General features: G+C 35.9%; 1 protein-coding gene across 2 annotated transcripts in view; it reads left to right on the plus strand.

Moving 5' to 3' along the window:
* The window catches only part of NKAIN2 (sodium/potassium transporting ATPase interacting 2), a 977119-nt gene that overhangs the window by 675363 nt on the left and 281537 nt on the right, over positions 1-20219 (plus strand). The window lies entirely within an intron of this gene.

Here is a 20219-nt window from a genome sequence, read left to right on the forward strand (position 1 = left end):
TGAGTCTACCGGTTTCTCCTGTCCTTTTCTTCTGGTTCCCTCATTAGTAAAGTAAATAAACTTTGATGAATGCTCACTATGTTTTGCCTAGGAATGATGTCTTTTAACTTTATTAAAATTATACTTTGACAATATTAACAATGCTTTATATATTTTTCCTTTTCATACTTGGACTGATTTCCAGTGCCACTGTGAAAGAGTGATGGTGCATTATTTGAAAAAAAACTTAACTTTAACTTTTATTTTGTAATGATTATAAAATACTTTAAAGTTCTTTTACTGATGTTTTAATACAAATAAATGGCAAAGGAATAACTCATTGCCAGCATACTCATATTATTGTTTTTCAATAATTCTAAATTTTAAAACAAGAACATTTTAAATTATTTTGAGCACAAGCCAGTCATTTTAAAAATAATCAACTATGCTTCATTTTTTTAGAACAGAAAATAAAGGAATTGAAGGGAATTGAATTGAAAGTACCAGCAGGAATTGCACATAACAAAAGCAAGAATGAATATCTATAGTATGCATTAAATCTTTTGCACTGGGGTTGCAATAAAAAAAAAAAAAGTCTAAAACCCAGTGGTCAAAATCACCTTTGTTTCAGGCTATTACGAGGTAACTGATTTTAGGCATATGAATTGACTCTGAAAAATATGAGCAAAATGACCATGTTTCGTTAACATCAGAGGGACTCAGAGGATCCAGATATTTGAAGTTGCAGCTGAAGCAGTGATATTTGCATACCCTTTATATGGATATGTTTCACTACAGGATGAGCTTAGTACAAAGGACTTGCTCACCAACATTGATTTCCAGCTCTGGTAGTTCTGATTGATCATGGAAATGGGAAAAAAAAAAGTTTAGAAACCCATCCCTAAACTGTATCATTACATTTCAGAATACAAGGTGACAATTAAATCTAAGCTGAAAATGAATCCTATGCGAAAGAGTTCTGAAATATGTATTAGAGAAATAAAAACTAAAAGAAATCCCATTTCATGTTTGAGCAAAAAAAAAAGTGCTGTGCTTTTCTATATTTTATATTCAGTGAATGTAGTGTGGAATACTCTGCATTATTTCACTTTCCTAATGTATCCTTGAAGTTCAAGTGGCATTTGACCCTCTTCCATATGGAGAGCTGTGTAGCTGGTCTAACAAATTCAATGTATTTAAATGAAATACATTAAATGAAAATATGTTATAAAGCTGACTAGGAAAAAGACATCAAATATATTTTAACACCAGAACCTCTTCCATTAAATTGCCATTTGTAAATGTGGCACAGAATTTTAGTTTTGTGTAAAAAGAAGCTTTTGCTGAAATAATTCCATGCTGAGACAGTTCTTTAATTGGGAACTACGACTAGGCTGGAAAATGTGTTCAAAAGCCAGCACAATGTTCAGGATGGTAAATGATCCGCCTTTTGTAAGTGACTAAGTTCTTCACCATATTGAATCTGTCAAAGGTTTTTAAATCCAAAAAAGAGAGGCATAAGTTTGGATGCTCTTTTAACATAAAATACAATTCTCATTCTGTTGTCACCCTCTGGAATAGTGACTCAAAATCCGCAGGGAAGTATTGTAGGTGCAGGTGGGTGGAACACATGTTCAAATCACCCAAGGCATTTTTCAAGCTATTTTGGCCTTCCCCCCACATTTCTGCAGGCTCTTTCTCTAACTGCCTGCCCCTAGCACTCAGCACTTCTTAGCGAGCCACTAGGAGGGTTGTTACCCTCAGGTATGTTTAGGTATAAAACAGTCAGAACCTTTCTTTTCTCTAGTATGGAAGGTGTTGTATTCTAAAGTTATTCTCGCTTTTTTATATTGCCTTGTATCTGAACTATATCCTTGTCATGTTCAAATTTGGAGGTGGTCAAAGCAAGTGTTCTAAGAAGCTTTGCTGTTCAGAGTGCAGAGCAGTAAGGGCTGATCAAGGGCACCTTAATGTGCAGTCTCTCCACAGGAGTGATAGTGGATTTGGCTCATCCCAAAAGGGTCAGTGAATTGAAGAGCTATTAAATTTGCCGGAATGGCCCCAATTGAGCTTTTCATACCTTTCTCCTCTCTTAGACAGTAGAGTTTAACTCAGTGATGGAAGCCAGATTTAAGAATGTTTTTAGGGCGGTTGCAAGTGGGAACTTTCCCAGGGCAAAGAAATAATGAGCTCTAAAGCCCCAGAGACATTGTTTTAGTGAAACTGTTTTCTCTGTAAACTACTGATACCAGAGTTTTATGTAGGAGGAAGAAAGCTGGAAAAGGTTAAGAAATAAATGTACTTCACTTGCTATTTAGACTTCACGTATATGTGTCTGAAGATGTAGCTTGGGATTTTGCAAGGTATTTTTGACAATGACCTAAGCTGCATTGCTGCTTAAGATGGGGCCCCCTGACTAGATGCATAGGCATCACCTCACCTTGGAAGCTGAATCTCTGACCCCACCCACAGGCCCCTGAATCAGAATCTGCAATCTTCACAAGATCTCTAGGTGACTTCTGTGCACATTAAAGTCCGGGGAGTTATGGGTGAAAGGACATTGCTCTCCTGCTACCAGAATACTTGCTAAGGTTAAAGCTCCAAAGATGTAATAAGGAAAGAAGAAAAGATAAGCATTTTAAAAGTTCTTTGCAAACATCACCAGATTGCATCTCAGGAAGGTCATAGTGATTATTTGCACCATCAACATGTGAAAGGGTCTGCTTCAGTTACACCCTAGTCAATGTTGGACATTATTACTTTTCAATTGTTAAATTGCATATTTAAGCTGTATGATATGGTATGTGGTAAGAATCTAGCTTTCATATTCTTAAATGGTTAAAGAGCCTTCCTAGAATCAGCAAATGAATAAAACTTCCTCTCTGAATTGAATTGAAATGCTACCATTATCTTACCTTCCTATGACAAAGGTTTTGAATTCTGTGTTTTTCCATTGGCATGTCTTTTTCTTCTAACATCAACACCGTGATTTTTTAAATTATGGTAGGTCTGGCCTAGGGCTTAATATAGATTTTTGGTAGTTATCTTATCCATCTTGAACTGCATCTGAACATTTCTATCACATTCTTAACTGTAATACAAATTCTTATAGCATTCTCTGTATATTTTCATAATAAATATAGGTGAAAGAAGGTTCAACTTCCTTCAGGACTTATTTTATAAATATATCCTAAGGAAAGAGGACCTAAACTTAACCCTAACAATATTAGCATTTTTCTGTCATTCTACCATATGCTTATTTCTCTTTACCATGTTTGTTATAAGAGGGTCAGTAAGGCAACACAATCGACTGAATCCCTGCATTCAACATGCCATCAGGACGAATAGCATGGTAGAAAGGGATTCAAAGTGAGAAAATATTAAAGAAATAGTATGGACTCCACTCTAAAGGAAATTACTATATAACTGAGAATTTAAGTTAGATTTAGGACACAGACTCAAATACATGTGAAATACCCAATTAGAGAAAACTAAATGAACTTGTATCAGTTTTCTAGGACTTCTGTATCAAAGGATCAGAAACTTAACAGAAAATTATTCTTACACAGTCTAAGACAGCAGAATTCTGAAATGAAGAGCTGCATTCTCTCTCTTGGCTTCTGGGTGTTACTGGCAACACTTGTGTTCCTTGGCTTGCAGCTGTAGGGTTACAGGATTGCCTTCATCATCATGGGCCTGTCTTCTCTCTGACTATCTCTGTCTTCATTTGATATTCTCCTTTCCATCTCTTCTCTTTAAAAAAGTGTATTTATTTATTTTGAAAAAGAAAGAGGGAGAATGTGCATGAGCAGAGAAGGGACAGTGAGAGATGGAGAGAGAATCTCAAGCAGGCTCCATTGAGGGCTCAAGGGCTCGATCTCACAAATCACAAGATCATGACCTGAGCTGAAATTAAGAGTCCAAGGCTTAAATGACTTAGCCACCTAGGCACCCCTCTTCTCTTTTTTGTAAGGACACTAGTCTTACTGGTTTAAGGCCTTTCCTTCCTTATATATGACCTCATCTTAATTAATTCATCTGCAGTGTCTGTTTCCTTTTTTAAGGTTTTTTAAAATTTTATTTTGAGAAAGAGAGAGAGAAAGAGAGAAAGCACACTAGTTGGGGAGGTACAGAGAGAGAGGGAGAGAGAGAATTCCAAGCAGACTTCACACTGTTCACACAAACTATGTGATCATGACCTGAGCTGAAATCAAGAGTCAGATTTTTAACCAACTGAGCCCCATGCAATGACGGTTTCTAAGTAAGGTAACATTTCAAGTACTGGGGATTAGTACTTCAACATATCTTCTTGGGAGACACGATTCAATCCATAACAGGGCTCTTTAAGGCAAAGGGATGACTCAGATGTGATTGAATTTGGTGTTCACTTTAGATTCCTTATCAGGAGAAACACATTCTTACCACTGTTAGGTAACACAATGTCAACTGTGTAAGAAGGATTTCCATGCTCTTTTTCGCCCCAACAAATAAGTGCACATTCAATTTGATGATAGAGGAATATCTTTCACGAGGTGATCAGCTTGGACACAGTTCCACTGGTGATTAAGATTCTTGAGAATATGCTATTATCAATCAGAGTTAGAAATGGTGAAGGGAAGGAAAGGACTCATGAATGACTCTGCAAAGTGTATGGTTCTGAAGAACTGAAAGAAGACAATGCCAGCTCCCTGGACGAACAGTAAACTTTACCTATGACTGTGCTGGATGTATGTTTTGTTTTACTATCAGTATAATTAACAGTCTGCCTTATTATAGGTCATTGTTTGGCTCTTAATTATTTTCTCTGTGACTTATCTTGCTAGTTACAACTCTATTTTGTTTTAGTACAACACTTGACAAAAGTGTTTTCGGAGGCCATGACTCGTCCAACCATCTGCCGCTCGCTCAGGAAATGACGGCATTTACACACTAAACCCCACCCACCCAGTCTTTTGTGAACAAGAAGCCATGGTGTTTGATTAAAGTAATTAATTTTCTCACATCATCCTTAAAATGAGCAAGATGTGGAGCCAGGTGGTTTGGCTGATGTCCTGTAAGTCTACCCTCATTTATTTTGTTTGTTTTCATCATATGAGCACAATTCTAAAAAGCAGCATATTATAAAGGTCACATCATAAAAACTTGGACTTTGAGAAGATATAGCCAAATAAATATAGACATTAGTTTTATGCTCATTTTGAACCGAACATCCAAATAAAAGGAGATTTGGGGTTTGATTGTTCTTTAAAACAAATGTCAGGAGAAACATTACCTAACTACTGAGACATACACAAAGGGATGTTATTCTAAATCTATTCAAACTAAAAGCCTCTTTAACACATGAACAATTCATTTAATCTCTGTCATTTTTCCATTGTTCCCTAACTAAGGACAATATCCTCTGAGGAATAATTACTGTGATTTTTTTAAAATCTGGTAAAATAGTGCATTAGTTAAAGAAATTATAATATTTATAATTACACAGAATGCTACAATTCATAGAGCTTTAGAAATGACCAAGTCTAAAACTTAGTTTTTAAAATTGTGGAACCAAGTTCCTTCCATTCATCTCAAAAATCGAATTTTACTTGTTGTCTAGAAAAATTTGAATAAGATCTTATTTTCAGTGTTGTTTTAAATTATTTTGAGAAGTCATTTGAGTTTTCTTTAACCAAGACCTTTAACATCATGCTTGAATCTGATGTATGACATTTTGGCATCCATATAATTAATCAACAGAGGTCCAATGTAGTGCTTAAATGCGTGCTTCCTCATAAACGTTAGTAAGTGACTTAATTTTCCCAAAATGTTAAAGTCCACATGCCATCTTTATAAAGTTAAAAGATTCATGCCGTACTTTATGCATTTGATATTTACAGTTGAAAGGCCTGTATAGTAAGCAATCTGGTTCACAGTTAGGCATTTAACTTGACATTTTATGAAGCATGGACATTTGAGTCCTCAATCCTTTCAGCTTGTTCTGAGCTAATTGTGCATTAAATGGTGGAGGTAGAGACTATGCCTGATAGTTTAATTAATAGCTTTGCTTGTCATAATTATTTTTATCTGATGACTCAAAAATATGCATTTTATTGAACAACATTTCTGTTTTTACTCACACATAGAAAATATTTCAGGTAATTCTTTCCCACAAGATAGAATTCTAGATACATTCTTCCTGCAATACCTATTAGGAAACCTAGGGGCGCCTGGATGGCTCAGTCGGTTAAATGTCCGACTTCGGCTCAGGTCATGATCTCACGGTTGGTGAGTTCGAACCCTGCGTCAGGCTTTGTGCTGACAGCTAGCTCAGAGCCTGAAGCCTGTTTCAGATTCTGTGTCTCCCTCTCTCTCTGACCTTCACCTGCTTATGCTGTCTGTCTCTCTCTCAGAAATGAATAAAACATTTTAAAAATTAAAAAAAAAAGTAAACATATAAAAAATGTGTTTTTGAAATATCCATTTTTGTTTGATTATAAAACAATAACTTCATCTCAACTCCATATAATGTGTTTTTGGAAGACCTGGAGGCAAACTGCTGCATGTATTCGACTATCTCTGTGCTGCCAGGGACACAACGGCAGCACTAATTTCAACTGAGTCACACCAGTGGTGATGAGGTTGAAAATGGAAGCCACTTATATTCCCTAAGTTCTCAACAAGAAAGGGGTCATTGGCTTATGGTTTATTTCCAGACAAGAGATTGATTTTACAAATATGCAAATTTATCTGTTACATATCTTGAGTATCTTGGTTCAGAAGTTATAAAGCTGCTTTGGAACAAATTGAGAGAAGAACAGGCTAAAGCCATTTTTTACCCTTAAGTCTGGTCACAACATGAGTCTACCCTGTAGCATCTCTGAGAGCTGACTATACCCTGAGTTCAGGATGTTTATCTTCAAATTGGACAGGAAATCATAAGTCACTTTGTACCTTCTCCCAGATACTTCCTGCATATGAGTCCAAGCCATTAAAAGTAGAAAAAATTATTCACTCCATGCAGTTTGCGTGCAAATTACTCAATTTCTCCTTTGTGCACATTACTAACCCTTCCCAAGCCAAACCTGTCTTCATAGTTTCTTTAGCTATCATTTATATAAAAAATTTTGTCAGAAAATATCTGAGTATTTACATAATAATAATTTAAAACTAAGAATAAGGATAATAATAACTAAAATATTCAAATTAATATGCAAATAAGCCATCACTTTCTTGGTGGTTCTTTAATAAGAGTAAATCCTCTGGGTCTTGAGAAATTTCTGGTATTAGCATTCCAATGGAGGAAATATTTGGGATGATTACGAATTCATCTGTGAGCTCCTCTGATGCCACTAAGTTAATTTCTTACTCCAAAAAAAGAAAAAAGAAAAAGAAGGAAGAGAAGAAGAAGGGGAATAAGAAGAAGAAACCAAAAACCAACAATAAGGAATTGGTCACCAAATCTCAGCCTGCTGAACCCCTTTTCCTAGCTGCTATCCCTCATAATGTAACAGCCAAGTCCAATTAAGGGAGAGATGAAAAATCATATCCTCATTTGACAAATGCAGCTGTTAACACTTGTACCCTTGCTGACCTTCAGAGGGGCTCACCACTTTTGAAATAATTCTTCAGATGTATTTATAAAACCATTTATATATAGGAAAAAGCAATAGAGTTCAAAAATAATTTCCTTTTGCTCCCCCCACTGGTTTTAGACTTGAATTTGCTCTAGGGATGATTTATGCCACATTTAATTTAAATGTGGCCCAGGTGCTCCCTTGGCTAGCACAGCTACATAAAAGCATTTTTCACACAGACCCATTACTGTAGTCATCCTTTGGAGAATAATGGAAAGGATGTATATTTGACAACATCCACAAGTCATGCCACAAATTGCAGCTATACGGGAAGCCGACTTGCCCCCAAACACACCATGGAGTGATGATCTTCCTATTTCATCTCTCCAAGAGGTTCCACTTCCTTCCACAGATTTTTCAAATTCCTATCTCTCACTGGCAGATCAGAGAAGAATTTAACCAAGAGTGCATGTCCTTCATGTTCCACTAAAACTAAAAATAAATGTAAATGAATGAGAGGCGAAGTGAAGCTCATATAAACTTGTATTGAATAACTCTCAGTCGCTTAAATTATCTGAGTTTTGGAAAGTAGTGAGAAAGAACAGGAAGCCAACGGTGAGTCACAGAGAAGTAGCCATGAAGAAAATTAAAATAGCTCTAAGAACATAAACACTAAAAGAGCATCCTCCCACTGAGTAACAGGTGCAGGACTCAACACAGAGAAATCAGCCTGTTGCCATATGGCTTCCGTTTAGAGCCACAGCCTGTCTGACCAGTAGCCCTGTGACAGTGCAGGGCTGCCTGCACGCAGACCTCTACAAGAAAAAGTAGTCTGTGTCTCATTTTGGTGGAGGAAATGGTGATAATCTGTAGGAGGACTATCAACAAGTAGATGAAAGTTGGTGGACCACTCAGAAATGCTGCTGCAGTTTGTATATTGTTGTGGTGTTGTTGCTGGTAGGACAGTAAAAGGACAGAAAAATGGTAGTTTCAGACAGGCAAATCTACAAGCCGTTTTTAAAAAAAGAAAAAAAAAGTCAAAATAGGGGCACCAGGGTGACTCAGTCGGTGTAGGGTCCGACTCTTAATTTCAGCTCAGGTCATAATCTTATGGTTTGTAGGATTGAGCCCTATGTTTGGCTCCACACTGACAGCGAGGATCCTGCTTGGAATTCTCTCTCCCTCTGTCTGTCTGCCCCTCCCCTACTTGTACATAGGCACTCTCTCTCTCTTCCTCAAATTAAATAAACTTAAAAAATAAAAAATAAAAAATAAATCAGGGACTCTGCATGGCTTAGTCAGTCTGACTCTTGATTTCTGCTCAGGTCATGATCTCTCCATTGGTGGGTTCGAGCCCCATATCCAGCTCTGTGTGATGGTGTGGCACCTACCTGGGATTCTCTCTCTCCCCTCTCTCTGTCCCTACCCATCTTGTGCTCTCTCTCTCTCAAAATAAATAAACTTAAAAATAGATTTTAATAAATAAATAAACATGTAAAAATATTATAAAATATCCAAAGTGGAAAGAAAAATATTTATAGCATCCTGAGTCTGTTGAGAAAATCAGCCCAATAATAGGTGTTTTTCAAGCCATGGTTCATTGCCTAAGGAGGTATAAATGACTCCAGGAAATAACCATGGGAGAGAATTGTAGACACTTGAAGGTAGTACTGGGATCACATAATCTTCCTGCCAATGACCAAAGTATTATGAAAGATATTAAGCTGCAAGCTATGTGTAAAGTTTCTGACATATGACTAAAGTTGTGTTGGTTCACATTTATAGAGATATATAGAATTTTGATCTCATGTTAATATTACTTGCATTTCCTAGGAATGGAAAATATAGAAGTTTTACAGGACAAAGATCCTCTTCAAAATTGTTCCCTCCCAACACACCTATGTAAGAAAGTGACTGATTTGGCAAGTGCAAAAATGCATAGCAGGTGACAAAGTGTCATCCTTGCACACACTATCATTTAGTGGTGAATTATATCAAGAGGCTATTTATTTTACTGGTGTCACTGAGAACTTTACCTCCTCTGGTTAGCCCCAGCTGGGATCCCTTTTGTTTTCTGTTGCAATAACAATTTCCTTCAAGATCGCTTCAGTGTAAGGCAGAAATGACATTCCATAAGTATCGCAGGACCCAGAACCATACCTAACAATGGATGCATGGGCAAGTGGATTTGGGCAAACTACTATGTACCTCTTCAATACTTTTATGTGAGCTCGATAAAGTTCTAATGGCACTAAACTAAATATTTAATAGGAGCAGAAACACAAAGGGTTAATCTGAGAGGTTTGAGAAAAGCTGAGAATGATTTTTGCCTTGGTTCACTATTGAACTGATTAATAGATACTCTATTAACCAGTGCTAGTTCTACATTCTTTTACCTCACAGTTTCTATATGGAATTGTAACCCAAAATGTGGGAACCATGGAAATTACTATTAAGAATTCTATACATATATAATGTGTGACTGATATTCTGCTAGGTAGGATTTTGAAGATGAAGATGGCAAACAAAATCTAGCAAGAGTGAGAGTTACTAACTATGCTGTGTTTGTGAAGTGCCTGACGAGACATTCATCAACCAAAGGTTATTGAAATATAGAGAGGATGAGCAATCAGAAATGTATTACGGAAAGTCATACGTGCATATAACCAATACAGGGTTGGCTTTATTTGGTTACACGTAGGGGATGTGGACTGTTCCAGACTATGGTTCTTTTAAGGCATCCATTTTATTATTTAAAATTTTCTAATGTTTTATTTATTTCTGAGAGAGAGAGAGAGCAGGGGAGGGTCAGAGAGAGAGGGAGATACAGAATCTGAAGCAGGCCCCAGGGTCTGAGCTGTCAGCACAGAGCCCGATGTAGGGTTTGAACCCATGAACCATGGGATCATGACCTGGGCCAAAGTTGGAAGCTTAACTGACTGAGCCACCCAGGCACCCCTTAAGGCATCCATTTTAGACTTGAGCCATCCTTGAAGATTTTGAGTCACCTAAGATTTTGAGAAATCAGTTGTTGAAGTTCACTGGAGATCCCAAATAAGGTTATAGTGTGGACGTGATATTTCTCATTGTATTTCCCCCAGGGCTATTCCCACAGGCCTGATGAGCTATATTCCAAAATGTCCTTTCTCTAGGGCAAGAGTTTTCAAACTTTCAAACTTTAATGAGAAACTCATTGGAAAGAAAACTTTCAGTCCCCACCCTAGACCTACTGAATCAGAATCACCAGAGGTAAGGCATAGGAATTCACATTCTAATAAACTCTCTAGATGATTCTAAGGAATTCTAAAGTTAGAGGCACACTGCTAGTGTTTGCTCTTGCCTCCTTAGTTTGGGGTACATGGCTGATGAGCCCCCAGATAATGGTTAGTCCCCAGGTTCAGAAGATTCCCCAGTAAGTGGATTTTCAGGGATTGACAAACCTTCATGCAGTAGATCAGTAAATAGAGAATTTGTCAAAGTTGTCAAACTTGGCTGTATATTGGAATCACTGGGGTGCTTAAAAAAACACCCATTGTCAGAGGCCGCACCGGCTCCGACAGGTCCAGGGGTCCCTGAAGGATGGACGGTGTCGGCGAGAGAGAGAGAGAGAGTGAGAGAGCCCCGAGATCCTTTCTGATCACCAGGCAGGCACCTCTGTCCTGTCGGTTTTGGGGTCTTTATTTANAGAGTGGGGGTGGATATCAGCCATCATCTGATTGGCAAGAGACCATGCAAACTTGCTTTAACCTCACCAGGAGTTTTCTCGACTAGTGGGCTCAGAATGGCTCCCAACAACCCATGCCTGGATTTTACCCCCAGAGTTCTCATTTAACTGGTCAGGCACTTTTAGAATCTCCCCAGATCATTCCAACCTGCAGTCAAGTTTAAAACTACTGCATCAGAAAAGTGGCTCACCAAACTTTTCCCACTAAGAGCCTATGGGAGCTGGCAAAAGAAACAATTTTTTGACAGCAAAAGAAAACAAAGGGAAATATGTTTTTATAATATATCAAACTTTATTCTTGGGTTACATAGCAGTTTTGAGACTTCTATCTAAAAAGACAGTCTTATCTAGAGTCATTGAGTAGCATAGACATTTCAGAGAGATTAGAAGTCAAAATCTGAGATCATTATTTTATCATATTCAAGTATATTTAAAACCTGAAGCATCTAATTGAACTGTCATCTCTCCTAGGTACTCCTACTTTTCATTTTCTTCACTTTCTCTCTTATTGCTTTGTTCTCATTTTCCATCACTGATCATCTCCCACTCCACCGTTAGCATCTGGTAACCTTCTACCATCACAAATGCTTTCCTTTAGAGTTCTCAGTATTCAATTATTGCACTTTTAAATATTTACTGAGAAACTCTTTTAAGAGTCATGGAAATCTTCAGAGTTAAATGATGATTTCTTAAATTTCTTCAGAAAAAAATATATTGCTTTCCTACTATATTCCAGGTTCCAGGCACTGTTCTAGGTATGTGGGACACATCAGGAAACAAAACATCTAAAATCTTATTTTTCTCGGTCTCTGTCTCTCTCTCTCAAAAATAAAAAATGGGTGATGGGCATGGAGGAGGGCACTTGTTGGGATGACACTGGGTGTTATATGGAAACCAATTTGACAATAAACTATTTAAAAAAATATATAAAAGGGGTGGGCACTGGGTCGCTCAGTTAGTTGGGCATCTGACTTTAACTCAGGTCGTGATCTAATGGTCTATGTGTTGGGGCCTCGCCTCAGGCTCTGTGCTATAAGCTCTGAGCTTGGTTTGGATTCTGTGTCACCCTCTCTCTCTGCCCCTTCCCTGCTCGCACTCTGTCTCTGTCTTTCTCTCTCTCTCTCTCTCTCTCTCTCTCAAAAGTAAACATTAAAAAATGATAAAATAAAACCTTATTTTTGAGGAAGCTTAATTCTAGTGGGCCAAACAGCAAATAATAAGCAATATACAAGACAGTATATAGCATGCTAGAATCAATAAGTGCTTTAAAAAGAGAAAGTAAAAAGACCTTAGGGAAGGTCTCATATAAAAGGGGAAATTTGAGTCAAGACTTGAAGGAGATATAATTATTTGAGAGAAAGATGTACAAAGTGATACATTTAATGAAATATTGGATGACAAAATTTTTTTTAAATATGTATGTTTTTATTACAGTAAAGAAAACAACAATACTTCCCTAATCAGTCTGGACTGCTCTATTTCCATCTTTCAAACTATTCCATGTTAATAGATATTTTAAGTTATTGATTAATTCTTATCCTCGGATATTCATTTTTGTTCATTTTCCATAAGGCATTATGGAACCACAAAGTACCCATGGTTATTATAGTGTTGTCACTGGCAGTATCTTGGCAGGTAATTACATTTGTCTTTCACCAAACACATTTATATTTTTTAGCATCCCAAGGTTGTGTGTGTGTATATATGTCTGTATGTGTGTTTTAGTTACACACTGCTATGTATCCTATTGAGACCTGTATCACAAGCAATAAAAATCTACAGTAGAATTACACTGTGAGCCTAAGTGCTCTTTTCCTCTGCTCATTAAAGAATTCAAACCAAATCACCTTACCTCAAGTCAATGAGGTGTTTGACTAGAATGTCAGAGTTGCATGGGGCTTTACTTTTGGCCTAAACCAATTTTTGTAAATGTTGGGTACATTAAAAAGTATTCAGATATAACCCTTAATTAATTAATTAATCCCACAGAAATGTAATGAATGTACTTTGTGAGGGGCATTTTGCTAGACTTTTGCCAACACACAGGCTACTGAGTTAGAGCTACTTTCCATGTGCTCTAAAGAACAGCCCCCACCCTCAGTTTTAGATGCATCTTGGGAGGCTTATTGTGATTCGATTTTCACATTAGATTTTTCTGGTAATTATATCTTAAAGCCCTTAAGTTCAAGTGAAATTCACAGAAGTCACAGGTGATGCAACTAAATTATTGGTCATGAGTGTATATATAACATTCTAAATAAATCTTGTTATATCTTCAGTAATTAGAAGTGGTCCTTTAGGGAGTCACTCTAAAACTAAAGAGGGAGCAATAATATAAAACCATCTTTAGGGCAGAAGAACTGTTTAATTTATAGTTCTTTTTTATTTGATACAGTTGCTGATGGGCTCCAAATCTCATGTGCACATGCACACACACATACACACACACACACACAAATCTGATCTTCATTCCCAGAACCAACTTATTTTTCATTTCCCAGATTTATTCTCAATATACCCCAAATAGCAACTTCTGTAGCAATGTCCTTCATCAACTGTGCTACTCAGTTTTCTTACCCAGGCTCTGAGAGAAACTCACTGATGGCAGCGTGGACAGGAAGAGCAAGGCTCAAGCTCTGCTCCTTCCCTCCTCAGCCACCTCATCCGTTGCCTCCTGACAGCCCTAACTTATTCTGCAGTGTTCACTCAAACAGGTTATATGATTGCAGGTTTCTATTTTTAGAAGAGAAATAATCATATTCTATTTGATTCTGAACTGTAAATACAAATAAGTCTTAAATTAATTCTGTTTTATTATTTTCTATTATATCTACAAGATGGAGGCGATTCTGATATTTACTATTTTCTATGTAAAACTTCTTTTTTTACATAAGCTTTTTATAATATGCAGATAACAATTGATTAGAAATAATTTAACCTTCATGTTAAATTGGCCACATTTTTATGCTGTTAAATAATTTTAAGGGAGGATAGAGATAAATATACTTAAAATTTATTTTATATCTTAATTGAATACAATCTAAAATACATAGTATAAATTTTTATTTCTTATCAAAAATTTTATTATTTCATGAAAGAGAAGTTTTGGGGGTTTTTGAAGAGCAGTTTATTTTATTATGATAGTACATTAATTACATTCTCTGTGAAAGCTGGCAAAAATTCTCTCTGAACATTTTATTGAGCTGACCATATTTGTGTAATATACGAGCTAGTATATCATACTATATTGTAATAGTGTAGCTATTGTAGTAATCAGTATAGGAGCTAGAAAAAAAGACAGGAAGGAATAAAGGAAGGAGGGAAGGAAGGAAGGAAGGAAGGAAGGAAGGAAGGAAGGAAGGAAGGGGAAAAGAGAGGCTCAGGACTTCAGATTCTAATGCAAAGTTATCCCAGTAGTGTGATACATGTATGCTTCTTTTTGCCACTTGTCATCCTGACGATATTGATTCACTGGAAGGGGGAGAAAAAGACGAAGGTAATGTGGGATTATCACTTGATGTAATTGATATAATATGATCTTAGATACTTTAGAACATGTTCTTTATAGAACACGATTAGTCAAGAAACATTCAGGAATCCCTAAAAGAAGTAAATTCTTCTTGGACCCAGAAGAAGTTAAGAAACAGGATGGAATTAGCTGATGAAGGGAAGAGGTCATCAAGACAGGTGACAGACAATCGGCTGGAAAGCAAGCTGGGAAATAAAGATCAGAGAGTGAGTGAAATAAGGGTACAGTTTGTGAAGTCAGTGAAACAAAATCAGGAAATAAATTCAATCTCTTAACCAAAGTGAGCTAGAGATGGGACTAAATAAATACATAAATAAAACAAAGCAGTGAATGAAAGAGAAATACAAGAGAAGCAGAAATGGACCGAAACGCAGGTATGGCAAAGAACCAAAATAATTACAGGTGTTTTCATAAGATGGGGGGCAGGGAATGAACAAGGAAGAAAATTTGGCTAAAATATCTCTTAGAAGGGCATGGTTTCCAGCTGGCAATCAAAGGTACCTGACTATGAATTGATGAAAACATGTGGGCTTAAAAATTGGAGTTAGAATTCCTGTATAAAACAGCATACACAAATTACACTGTTAGAGGAATTTATGAGATTTGGAGGTGTAAAAACTGTGTCAAAATCTCAAATTTGAGATGTAGAAATCAACCTCACTTTCTCCAGCACACTTAGAGCAAGGTTACTGTAGCTAAGCAACTCAGAATTTCCAAGTAAGCATAATCATCCTGCAGATTTTGAAAGCTTAATGCAAGCTTCCAGAGTCTGAATTAAATTAAGAATGGCTACAATGTTGAGAATTAATAAGTACCTGTACATACAAAAGATGAATTCCATGACTACAAATGGAGTGTTTAAGAATATTAAAGTAACTTAAGTAGCAGATTTGAAAGTCAGCCAGTCTAGTTTACAAAAGACATATAAGAACATTTATGTATTAATACTTACATATCTTATATGTAGATCATTAAAGAGGAGAATTAATATATAAAATACATGAGCTTTTATTATGTACTCAGTACCATCCCAGGCTCTTTCTAGAAATGATCTCATTTAATCTATACAAAACTTCTTTGCGGTAACTACTACTACACATTTTAGAAAGAAGAAAACTGATCGGTGCTTGGGTGGCTCAGTTGAGCATCTGACTCTTGATTTCTGTTCTAGTCATGATCTCAGGGTTGTGAAATGGAACCGCACATCGGGCTCCATGCTGAGCAGGGAGTTGGCTTAAGATTCTCTCTCTCTCCTTCTCCCTTTGCCCCAGCCCTCCCCTATTAAAAAAAAGGGGGAGGGGGAAGATAAAGAAAAAAAAAAGAGAAGAGAAAGCAAAGCAAAGAAAGAAAAGAAAAGAAGAGAAAAGAAAAGAAGAAAAAAAAAAAAAAAAAAAAAAAACAAGACCTGAGGCTAGAGGGTTTAAGTAAGGTTTCAGGGCTAGTAAGTTTCATGGCACAGATGCGAGCCTATCTGGCTGGCTCTAGAGTGTAGCTTTAACTACTTGCTGCATTTGCACTGTCTAGTCAGACAGTAAAACAATCTAGTGAGCCACGGAGCTTTTCCTCTGTATTCTTAAAATGTGAAATTTAGTTTCTAGGAAGGAATGGAACACAGGGGCTAAAAGACAGAGTGGGCCCTTTCATATTTTTGGTTTTTTTCTTCTTTGAGATTTGTGATCTTTTTAATATCATACTTGATTATGATGTTTATTCTGATATTTTTTGTGTTCAATGAAATATAAATTTCCTCCCATTGACTTTTGTGAGATCCCTAAACATCACTGTACTGAGAATTTTCTTAAGTATTATGAGTAGACTATTAAAATTTATAGTAATTAAAAAATTGTTTAATTTTTATAATATTGAGGATTTATTTTTAAATTGCAACATCTTTTATCAGTACAACACTTTTGCAATTATGTTTAAAGAATGACAGTGGAGAAGACCTAAAACATATTGCCACTTAACTTGTGCATCAGCATAATTGCCAACATTAACAGGGGCTGTAAGAAGGGGATATATCCCTGGGGCGCCTGGGTGGCTCAGTCGGTTGAGCGTCCGACTTCGGCTCAGGTCAAGATCTCAGGGTCAGTGAGTTTGAGCCCCGTGTCGGGCTCTGTGTTGACAGCTCACAGCCTGGAGCCTGCTTCAGATTCTGTGTCTCCCTCTGTCTCTGACCTTCCCCTGTTCACGCTGTCTCTATCTCTCTCTCAAAAATAAATAAAAAACTTAAAAATAACAATAAATAAATAAACCATGTCTTTAAAAAAAAAAGAAGAAGGGGATATATCCCAAATGAGACAGAAACTCAAAAAAGAAAATTGTAGTTTTTGGCACTAGTTTTGTGGTTTACTAAACTAAGTTATTTTACCACTCTGAATTCTTATTCATTATTTCCGTAAATAAAAATCACTTACTGCTTCAATTTCTGTGACTTGATTAACATATTTCCACAAAGAAGATTATCATGTTTCCACAAAGTTTACTAAATTACAAAAATTTAGTTAAAGCAATGAAAATATACCCTGTGTTAATTTGACATGAATGAAATAACTTCCAGTTCTCAGGAGAGGATAAAAGGGTTCTTTAAACCTAGACTCTTAAATATTTAATTTCCAATTGTTCATTGCTAGCATATAGAAAAACAATTGATTTTTTTTTATATTGAACTTGTATTCAAGGTCCTTGCTAAACTAATTGATTATTTCTAATAACCTTTTTTATTCTTTGGGATTTTTTTATGTAGACAAATTATGGAGTCTGCAAATTGAATTTTATTTCTCTTTTCAATCTCTATGACTTTTATTTCTTTTTCTTACTTTATTGCACTAGTTAGGATCACTAGTAAGGTGTCAAATAGGAATGGTGAAAGCAGACATCTCTGCCTTGTTCCTGATCCCATCCATGCCTTGTTCCTAATCTTAAAGGAGTAGCATTCAGTGTTTTATCATTATGTGTGAACTTGGCTGTAGGCTTTTCTGAGATAGTCTTTATTAGGTTATGGAAATTTCCTTCTATTCCTAGTTTGCAGTGAATTGTTTTTACGAAGGGATGTAACTTTTCTCAAATGCTTTTTTCTACATTTATTGAGATGATTATATGTTTTTTATACTTTAGCCATCACATTGTATTTAATTATTCATCTGCAATCATCCCCCTAAATGCTCCTTTCTCATCCACCTGGTATTTAACATAGCACTAGGAATATGGTATATAATTAATAAATATGTGTTCAGTGACTAAAACATGGGTACTGGTCATTGTGCTAGGTGATCAGAATTCTCTAGGTTATATGCTTTTCCTCCCTTCTCCTCTGTAAGTACAATTCTTGTTTCTGCAATACATTTTAGGTTGCAAATATACAAATATTAATTACAGTTAACTATGCTCATGAGTAATTGATGGTGTGATTTTCTCCTAAAGCCATAAAATCAAGACTAGGTAAAATATTTCATACTAGTCCAGTTATTTCCTTAAATTGCTCAGTTATAGTAGGTGAATAATGGGCACAGTATATGTGTCCATACTAAAAACTGCACAAGCATAGAGATACAGTGCTCTTTCTTTACAAATGAATTACTTAGGGGTATGTATGTAAGTGTTTATCTCAATATGTATATATACACTTTTATCCTTAAAATCATTTTTACTCTTTTCAGTGAGCCATCTTAAGTTTAGTTCCTAATCATTAATAGAAAATAAAGACCTATCTTGCTTGGTGAACCTTTTTAGCAACAACCCAGCAGTTATTTCAAATGCTTTTTGGCTTTCTGCTCTATATTTTCCCCTCTCCCATATGACTCACTTGCATATGGTGGCTTTTATTAGGAATAATGTATTGTTTTGTAGAATTGCTATAAACCATTAAAAGATACTTTTCTGGCCCAGAGTTCAGTGCATAAAGTCAGTACTGTGTATAATAAAGTATTTATAAAGTTATGTTATATTCTGTAGTAAAAGTAGTACCAACATAATGTAAAACTGCTTTCATAGAATGCAGAATATAAGATGCTACTACTCAATCACATATATGCTCTTCATTATACACAGCATGACATTCAGTGTAGTTGTAAGGGCTTCTCATAGAAAAATGTGATGAAATATATATCCTGAATTGGTGAGCATTCTTTCAGGAGTAGCCATATTAATAAGATAATTTTAGATGAGATTGTGTATGGGAATAAATATAAAGTATTTCAGTGAATGAAGTATTGCCATTGAGTTTATTCTCCAGCTGGTTACTATGATTTTCTTGTCAGCTTATAGTGTCACTGCTTAAGTGACAGAAAACCCATGGTTTCCTCTTTTTCTATTACAAATAGAAACCTAGAAACACACAAACTGTCCACAGATTTCATCTTGTATATGAATTCTACAGGAGCTCTATGGTTGATCCATGTGCAGAGTTTTCTTTTAGTCCATTAGTTTAAAATAAATGCTTCCATTTGAATCAAGGTATAAAATCTATATTGATAAAATCTTTTTCCCATTACTGTTTGAGGGAATAAAGGCCATATCAGTTTTATGATTTTTTTGTAGGTTAACAAAAATTATTTTTAGGCAAACATTGTTTTTTACTATCTTACTATTCATTTCCATAATCCACTTGTTTGACAAAAATAGCCAGCTTCTATATCACAAAATAAGTTTGAAATTATGTTTATAGCTTTACCTGCCTTCCCAAAATGAATGGAATGGGTCCTTTCATATTCTCTGTTACATGAAGATGGTTATCATTCTATTCCTCACTCTTATGTCTTAGACTATGGATTTTTTTTTTTTTTGGATGCTATCATTGTCATTAGAGGGAGCCATATTGGGTGTGTGTGGTTATATATATTAAGAATTTTTCTGTGAAGGCTACCATTCTCACACTTTTCCTCAAGGATTCACTGATAATGAGAAATGAATGAGAGTTATAATGGAAAGTTAGGGTAGAAATGACATAGATAGATAGATAGACGATAGATAGATAGATAGATAGATAGATAGATAGATAGATAGATGATAGATAGATGATAGATAGGTAGATGATAGATAGATAGATAGATAGATAGATAGATAGATAGATAGATGATAGATAGATAGATAGATAGATAGATAGATAGATGATAGATAGATAGATAATAGATAGATAAGATAGATAGATAGATAGATAGATGATAGATAGATATGGTGGACACATGACCATATCTAATCACCTTATCAATGCAAGTTATAATGATTTGGAACTTGGCAGAATTAAAAACATTTCAGTAAAATACTGCCACTTTCCTGTATAAAAGACAAACTACAACAGGGACATTTGTAGAAAGAAGAAGCTATGCTTCTCCCCTTTCTACATAAGACCTGGCAAACCCTACAAAACTATGGCCAGAAAGGGATGGGAAAGGAGGAGGGGAAAAACAGTAGTCTTAAGGTTTTACGCATG

Source organism: Crocuta crocuta, unplaced genomic scaffold, assembly GCF_008692635.1.
Source record: "Crocuta crocuta isolate KB4526 unplaced genomic scaffold, BGI_CrCroc_1.0 scaffold230, whole genome shotgun sequence".
NCBI lineage: Eukaryota > Metazoa > Chordata > Mammalia > Carnivora > Hyaenidae > Crocuta > Crocuta crocuta.